Raw genomic sequence first — 8853 nt, forward strand, 5'->3', positions numbered from 1 at the left:
TGGTTTCGATCAGTATTTTAGAGAATAACGCATGTTAGGTCTCGGTTAGGTCTGGGATTTGCTCTCATCAGGCTCGTACTTCCGCATATTTCTCATAGTTGATGGCCAGATTCTGGGCATTTTCTGGTTTGGATCACGTAGTAATGTGGTACCACACTGAAACAGTCCATTAAACCTGGTTTCGATCAATATTTTTGAGGATAACGTATGTTATGTCAAGGTTAGGCCTGGGATTTGCCCTCATCAGACACATACTTTCGCATTCTCCACATACTTGTTGAACAGATCCCGGGTTTTTTCAGGTTTGGACACATAGTACTGTGGTACCGCACTGAAACATTCAATTAAACCTGGTCTTGATAAATATTTTAGAGGATAACGCATGTTAGGTCTGGGTTAGGTCTAGGATTTGCCCACATCAGGCTCATACCTTCGCATATTTCGCATACTTGATGACTAGACCTAGGGCTTTTTCTGGATTGGATCAGGTAGTAATGTGGTACCACACTGAAGCAGTCGATTAAACCTGGTTTCGATCAATATTTTTGAGGATAACGCATGTTAGGTCTAGGTTAGGCCCGGGATTTGCCCTCATCAGACACATACTTTCGCATTCTTCACATACTTGTTGAACGGATCCTGGGTTTTTTCTGGTTTGGATCACGTAGTAATGTCGTACCACACTGAAATAGTCGATTAAACCTGGTTTCTATCAATATTTTAGAGAATAACTCATGTTAGGTCTAGGTTAGGCCTGGGATTTGCCCTCATCAGGCTCATACTTTCGCATTCTTCACATACTTGTTGAACGGATCCTGGGTTTTTTCTGGTTTGGATCACGTAGCAATGTGGTAGCACACTGAAACAGTCCATTAAACCTGGTTTCGATCAATATTTTAGAGGATAACCCATGTTCTGTCTAGGTAGGCCTGGGATTTGCCCTCATCAGACACATACTTTCGCATTCTTCACATACTTGTTGGACGGATCCTGGGTTTTTTCTGGTTTCGATCACGTAGTAATTTGGTACCACACTGAAACTGTCGGTTAAACGTGCTTTCGATCAATATATTTGAGAATTACTCATGTTAGGTCTAGGTTAGGTCTGGGATTTTCCTTCATCAGACTCATACTTTCGCATTCTTCACATACTTGTTGAACGGATCCTGGGTTTTTTCTGGTTTGGATCACGTAGTAATGTGGTACCACACTGAAATAGTCGATTAAACCTGGTTCCTATCAATATTTTTGAGGGTAATGCATGTTAGGTCTAGGTTAGGCCTGGGATTTGCCCTCATCAGACACATACTTTCGCATTCTCCACATACTTGTTGAACAGATCCTGGGTATTTTTCTGGTTTGGATCACGCAGTAATGTGGTACCACACTGAAACAGTCGGTTAAACCTGGTTTCGATCAATATTTTAGAGAATAACTCATATTAGGTCTAGGTTAGGTCTGGGATTTTCCTTCATCAGACTCATACTTTCGCATTCTTCACATACTTGTTGAACGGATCCTGGGTTTTTTCTGGTTTGGATCACGTAGTAATGTGGTATCACACTGAAACAGTCCATTAAACGTGGTTTCGATCAATATTTTAGAGGATAACGCATGTTAGGTCTAGGTTAGGACTGGGATTTTCCCTCATCCGACACATACTTTCGCATTCTTCACATAGTTGTTGAACGGATCCTGGTTTTTTTCTGGTTTGGATCACGTAGTAATGTGGTACCACACTGAAATAGTCGATTAAACCTGGTTCCTATCAATATTTTTGAGGGTAATGCATGTTAGGTCTAGGTTAGGCCTGGGATTTGCCCTCATCAGACACATACTTTCGCATTCTCCACATACTTGTTGAACAGATCCTGGGTAGTTTTCTGGTTTGGATCACGCAGTAATGTGGTACCACACTGAAACAGTCGGTTAAACCTGGATTCGATCAATATTTTAGAGAATAACTCATGTTAGGTCTAGGATAGGTCTGGGATTTTCCTTCATCAGACTCATACTTTCGCATTCTTCACATACTTGTTGAACGGATCCTGGGTTTTTTCTGGTTTGGATCACGTAGTAGTGAGGTATCACACTGAAAGAGCCCATTAAACCTGGTTTCGATCAGTATTTTAGAGAATAACGCATGTTAGGTCTCGGTTAGGTCTGGGATTTGCTCTCATCAGGCTCGTACTTCCGCATATTTCTCATAGTTGATGGCCAGATTCTGGGCATTTTCTGGTTTGGATCACGTAGTAATGTGGTACCACACTGAAACAGTCCATTAAACCTGGTTTCGATCAATATTTTTGAGGATAACGTATGTTATGTCAAGGTTAGGCCTGGGATTTGCCCTCATCAGACACATACTTTCGCATTCTCCACATACTTGTTGAACAGATCCCGGGTTTTTTCAGGTTTGGACACATAGTAATGTGGTACCGCACTGAAACATTCAATTAAACCTGGTCTTGATAAATATTTTAGAGGATAACGCATGTTAGGTCTGGGTTAGGTCTAGGATTTGCCCACATCAGGCTCATACCTTCGCATATTTCGCATACTTGATGACTAGACCTAGGGCTTTTTCTGGATTGGATCAGGTAGTAATGTGGTACCACACTGAAGCAGTCGATTAAACCTGGTTTCGATCAATATTTTTGAGGATAACGCATGTTAGGTCTAGGTTAGGCCCGGGATTTGCCCCCATCAGGGTCATATTTCCGCATTCTTCACATACTTGTTGAACGGATCCTGGGTTTTTTCTGGTTTGGATCACGTAGTAATGTGGTAGCACACTGAAACAGTTCATTAAACCTGGATTCGATCAATATTTTAGAGAATAACTCATGTTAGGTCTAGGTTAGGCCTGGGATTTGCCCTCATCAGGCTCATACTTTCGCATTCTTCACATACTTGTTGAACGGATCCTGGGTTTTTTCTGGTTTGGATCACGTAGTAATGTGGTAGCACACTGAAACAGTCCATTAAACCTGGTTTCGATCAATATTTTAGAGGATAACCCATGTTCTGTCTAGGTAGGCCTGGGATTTGCCCTCATCAGACACATACTTTCGCATTCTTCACATACTTGTTGGACGGATCCTGGGTTTTTTCTGGTTTCGATCACGTAGTAATGTGGTACCACACTGAAACTGTCGATTAAACGTGCTTTCGATCAATATATTTGAGAATTACTCATGTTAGGTCTAGGTTAGGTCTGGGATTTTCTTCATCAGACTCATACTTTCGCATTCTTCACATACTTGTTGAACGGATCCTGGGTTTTTTCTGGTTTGGATCACGTAGTAATGTGGTACCACACTGAAATAGTCGATTAAACCTGGTTCCTATCAATATTTTTGAGGGTAATGCATGTTAGGTCTAGGTTAGGCCTGGGATTTGCCCTCATCAGACACATACTTTCGCATTCTCCACATACTTGTTGAACAGATCCTGGGTATTTTTCTGGTTTGGATCACGCAGTAATGTGGTACCACACTGAAACAGTCGGTTAAACCTGGTTTCGATCAATATTTTAGAGAATAACTCATATTAGGTCTAGGTTAGGTCTGGGATTTTCCTTCATCAGACTCATACTTTCGCATTCTTCACATACTTGTTGAACGGATCCTGGGTTTTTTCTGGTTTGGATCACGTAGTAATGTGGTATCACACTGAAACAGTCCATTAAACGTGGTTTCGATCAATATTTTAGAGGATAACGCATGTTAGGTCTAGGTTAGGACTGGGATTTTCCCTCATCCGACACATACTTTCGCATTCTTCACATACTTGTTGAACGGATCCTGGGTTTTTTCTGGTTTGGATCACGTAGTAGTGTGGTATCACACTGAAAGAGCCCATTAAACCTGGTTTCGATCAGTATTTTAGAGAATAACGCATGTTAGGTCTCGGTTAGGTCTGGGATTTGCTCTCATCAGGCTCGTACTTCCGCATATTTCTCATAGTTGATGGCCAGATTCTGGGCATTTTCTGGTTTGGATCACGTAGTAATGTGGTACCACACTGAAACAGTCCATTAAACCTGGTTTCGATCAATATTTTTGAGGATAACGTATGTTATGTCAAGGTTAGGCCTGGGATTTGCCCTCATCAGACACATACTTTCGCATTCTCCACATACTTGTTGAACAGATCCCGGGTTTTTTCAGGTTTGGACACATAGTAATGTGGTACCGCACTGAAACATTCAATTAAACCTGGTCTTGATAAATATTTTAGAGGATAACGCATGTTAGGTCTGGGTTAGGTCTAGGATTTGCCCACATCAGGCTCATACCTTCGCATATTTCGCATACTTGATGACTAGACCTAGGGCTTTTTCTGGATTGGATCAGGTAGTAATGTGGTACCACACTGAAGCAGTCGATTAAACCTGGTTTCGATCAATATTTTTGAGGATAACGCATGTTAGGTCTAGGTTAGGCCCGGGATTTGCCCCCATCAGGGTCATATTTCCGCATTCTTCACATACTTGTTGAACGGATCCTGGGTTTTTTCTGGTTTGGATCACGTAGTAATGTGGTAGCACACTGAAACAGTTCATTAAACCTGGATTCGATCAATATTTTAGAGAATAACTCATGTTAGGTCTAGGTTAGGCCTGGGATTTGCCCTCATCAGGCTCATACTTTCGCATTCTTCACATACTTGTTGAACGGATCCTGGGTTTTTTCTGGTTTGGATCACGTAGTAATGTGGTAGCACACTGAAACAGTCCATTAAACCTGGTTTCGATCAATATTTTAGAGGATAACCCATGTTCTGTCTAGGTAGGCCTGGGATTTGCCCTCATCAGACACATACTTTCGCATTCTTCACATACTTGTTGGACGGATCCTGGGTTTTTTCTGGTTTCGATCACGTAGTAATGTGGTACCACACTGAAACTGTCGATTAAACGTGCTTTCGATCAATATATTTGAGAATTACTCATGTTAGGTCTAGGTTAGGTCTGGGATTTTCCTTCATCAGACTCATACTTTCGCATTCTTCACATACTTGTTGAACGGATCCTGGGTTTTTTCTGGTTTGGATCACGTAGTAATGTGGTACCACACTGAAATAGTCGATTAAACCTGGTTCCTATCAATATTTTTGAGGGTAATGCATGTTAGGTCTAGGTTAGGCCTGGGATTTGCCCTCATCAGACACATACTTTCGCATTCTCCACATACTTGTTGAACAGATCCTGGGTATTTTTCTGGTTTGGATCACGCAGTAATGTGGTACCACACTGAAACAGTCGGTTAAACCTGGTTTCGATCAATATTTTAGAGAATAACTCATATTAGGTCTAGGTTAGGTCTGGGATTTTCCTTCATCAGACTCATACTTTCGCATTCTTCACATACTTGTTGAACGGATCCTGGGTTTTTTCTGGTTTGGATCACGTAGTAATGTGGTATCACACTGAAACAGTCCATTAAACGTGGTTTCGATCAATATTTTAGAGGATAACGCATGTTAGGTCTAGGTTAGGACTGGGATTTTCCCTCATCCGACACATACTTTCGCATTCTTCACATACTTGTTGAACGGATCCTGGTTTTTTTCTGGTTTGGATCACGTAGTAATGTGGTACCACACTGAAATAGTCGATTAAACCTGGTTCCTATCAATATTTTTGAGGGTAATGCATGTTAGGTCTAGGTTAGGCCTGGGATTTGCCCTCATCAGACACATACTTTCGCATTCTCCACATACTTGTTGAACAGATCCTGGGTATTTTTCTGGTTTGGATCACGCAGTAATGTGGTACCACACTGAAACAGTCGGTTAAACCTGGATTCGATCAATATTTTAGAGAATAACTCATATTAGGTCTAGGTTAGGTCTGGGATTTTCCTTCATCAGACTCATACTTTCGCATTCTTCACATACTTGTTGAACGGATCCTGGGTTTTTTCTGGTTTGGATCACATAGTAATGTGGTATCACACTGAAACAGTCCATTAAACGTGGTTTCGATCAATATTTTAGAGGATAACGCATGTTAGGTCTAGGTTAGGACTGGGATTTTCCCTCATCCGACACATACTTTCGCATTCTTCACATACTTGTTGAACGGATCCTGGGTTTTTTCTGGTTTGAATCACGTAGTAATGTGGTAGCACACTGAAACAGTCCATTAAACCTGGTTTCGATCAATATTTTAGAGAATAACTCATGTTAGGTCTAGGTTAGGTCTGGGATTTTCCTTCATCAGACTCATACTTTCGCATTCTTCACATACTTGTTGAACAGATCCCGGGTTTTTTCAGGTTTGGACACATAGTAATGTGGTACCGCACTGAAACATTCAATTAAACCTGGTCTTGATAAATATTTTAGAGGATAACGCATGTTAGGTCTGGGTTAGGTCTAGGATTTGCCCACATCAGGCTCATACCTTCGCATATTTCGCATACTTGATGACTAGACCTAGGGCTTTTTCTGGATTGGATCAGGTAGTAATGTGGTACCACACTGAAGCAGTCGATTAAACCTGGTTTCGATCAATATTTTTGAGGATAACGCATGTTAGGTCTAGGTTAGGCCCGGGATTTGCCCCCATCAGGGTCATATTTCCGCATTCTTCACATACTTGTTGAACGGATCCAGGGTTTTTTCTGGTTTGGATCACGTAGTAATGTGGTAGCACACTGAAACAGTTCATTAAACCTGGATTCGATCAATATTTTAGAGAATAACTCATGTTAGGTCTAGGTTAGGCCTGGGATTTGCCCTCATCAGGCTCATACTTTCGCATTCTTCACATACTTGTTGAACGGATCCTGGGTTTTTTCTGGTTTGGATCACGTAGTAATGTGGTAGCACACTGAAACAGTCCATTAAACCTGGTTTCGATCAATATTTTAGAGGATAACCCATGTTCTGTCTAGGTAGGCCTGGGATTTGCCCTCATCAGACACATACTTTCGCATTCTTCACATACTTGTTGGACGGATCCTGGGTTTTTTCTGGTTTCGATCACGTAGTAATGTGGTACCACACTGAAACTGTCGATTAAACGTGCTTTCGATCAATATATTTGAGAATTACTCATGTTAGGTCTAGGTTAGGTCTGGGATTTTCCTTCATCAGACTCATACTTTCGCATTCTTCACATACTTGTTGAACGGATCCTGGGTTTTTTCTGGTTTGGATCACGTAGTAATGTGGTACCACACTGAAATAGTCGATTAAACCTGGTTCCTATCAATATTTTTGAGGGTAATGCATGTTAGGTCTAGGTTAGGCCTGGGATTTGCCCTCATCAGACACATACTTTCGCATTCTCCACATACTTGTTGAACAGATCCTGGGTATTTTTCTGGTTTGGATCACGCAGTAATGTGGTACCACACTGAAACAGTCGGTTAAACCTGGTTTCGATCAATATTTTAGAGAATAACTCATATTAGGTCTAGGTTAGGTCTGGGATTTTCCTTCATCAGACTCATACTTTCGCATTCTTCACATACTTGTTGAACGGATCCTGGGTTTTTTCTGGTTTGGATCACGTAGTAATGTGGTATCACACTGAAACAGTCCATTAAACGTGGTTTCGATCAATATTTTAGAGGATAACGCATGTTAGGTCTAGGTTAGGACTGGGATTTTCCCTCATCCGACACATACTTTCGCATTCTTCACATACTTGTTGAACGGATCCTGGTTTTTTTCTGGTTTGGATCACGTAGTAATGTGGTACCACACTGAAATAGTCGATTAAACCTGGTTCCTATCAATATTTTTGAGGGTAATGCATGTTAGGTCTAGGTTAGGCCTGGGATTTGCCCTCATCAGACACATACTTTCGCATTCTCCACATACTTGTTGAACAGATCCTGGGTATTTTTCTGGTTTGGATCACGCAGTAATGTGGTACCACACTGAAACAGTCGGTTAAACCTGGATTCGATCAATATTTTAGAGAATAACTCATATTAGGTCTAGGTTAGGTCTGGGATTTTCCTTCATCAGACTCATACTTTCGCATTCTTCACATACTTGTTGAACGGATCCTGGGTTTTTTCTGGTTTGGATCACATAGTAATGTGGTATCACACTGAAACAGTCCATTAAACGTGGTTTCGATCAATATTTTAGAGGATAACGCATGTTAGGTCTAGGTTAGGACTGGGATTTTCCCTCATCCGACACATACTTTCGCATTCTTCACATACTTGTTGAACGGATCCTGGGTTTTTTCTGGTTTGAATCACGTAGTAATGTGGTAGCACACTGAAACAGTCCATTAAACCTGGTTTCGATCAATATTTTAGAGAATAACTCATGTTAGGTCTAGGTTAGGTCTGGGATTTTCCTTCATCAGACTCATACTTTCGCATTCTTCACATACTTGTTGAACGGATCCTGTGTTTTTTCTGGTTTGGATCACGTAGTAATGTGGTACCACACTGAAATAGTCGATTAAACCTGGTTCCTATCAATATTTTTGAGGGTAATGCATGTTAGGTCTAGGTTAGGCCTGGGATTTGCCCTCATCAGACACATACTTTCGCATTCTCCACATACTTGTTGAACAGATCCTGGGTTTTTTCAGGTTTGGACACATAGTAATGTGGTACCACACTGAAACATTCAATTAAACCTGGTCTTGATAAATATTTTAGGGGATAACACATGTTAGGTCTGGGTTAGGTCTAGGATTTGCCCTCATCAGGCTCATACTTTCGCATTCTTCACATACTTGTTGAACGTATCCTGGGTTTTTTCTGGTTTGGATCACGTAGTAATGTGGTACCACACTGAAACTGTCGATTAAACCTGGTTTCGATCAATATTTTTGAGAATAACTCATGTTAGGTCTGGGTTAGGTCTAGG

The sequence above is a fragment of the Colletes latitarsis genome, unplaced genomic scaffold (genome assembly GCF_051014445.1).
Source record: "Colletes latitarsis isolate SP2378_abdomen unplaced genomic scaffold, iyColLati1 scaffold0007, whole genome shotgun sequence".
Lineage (NCBI taxonomy): Eukaryota > Metazoa > Arthropoda > Insecta > Hymenoptera > Colletidae > Colletes > Colletes latitarsis.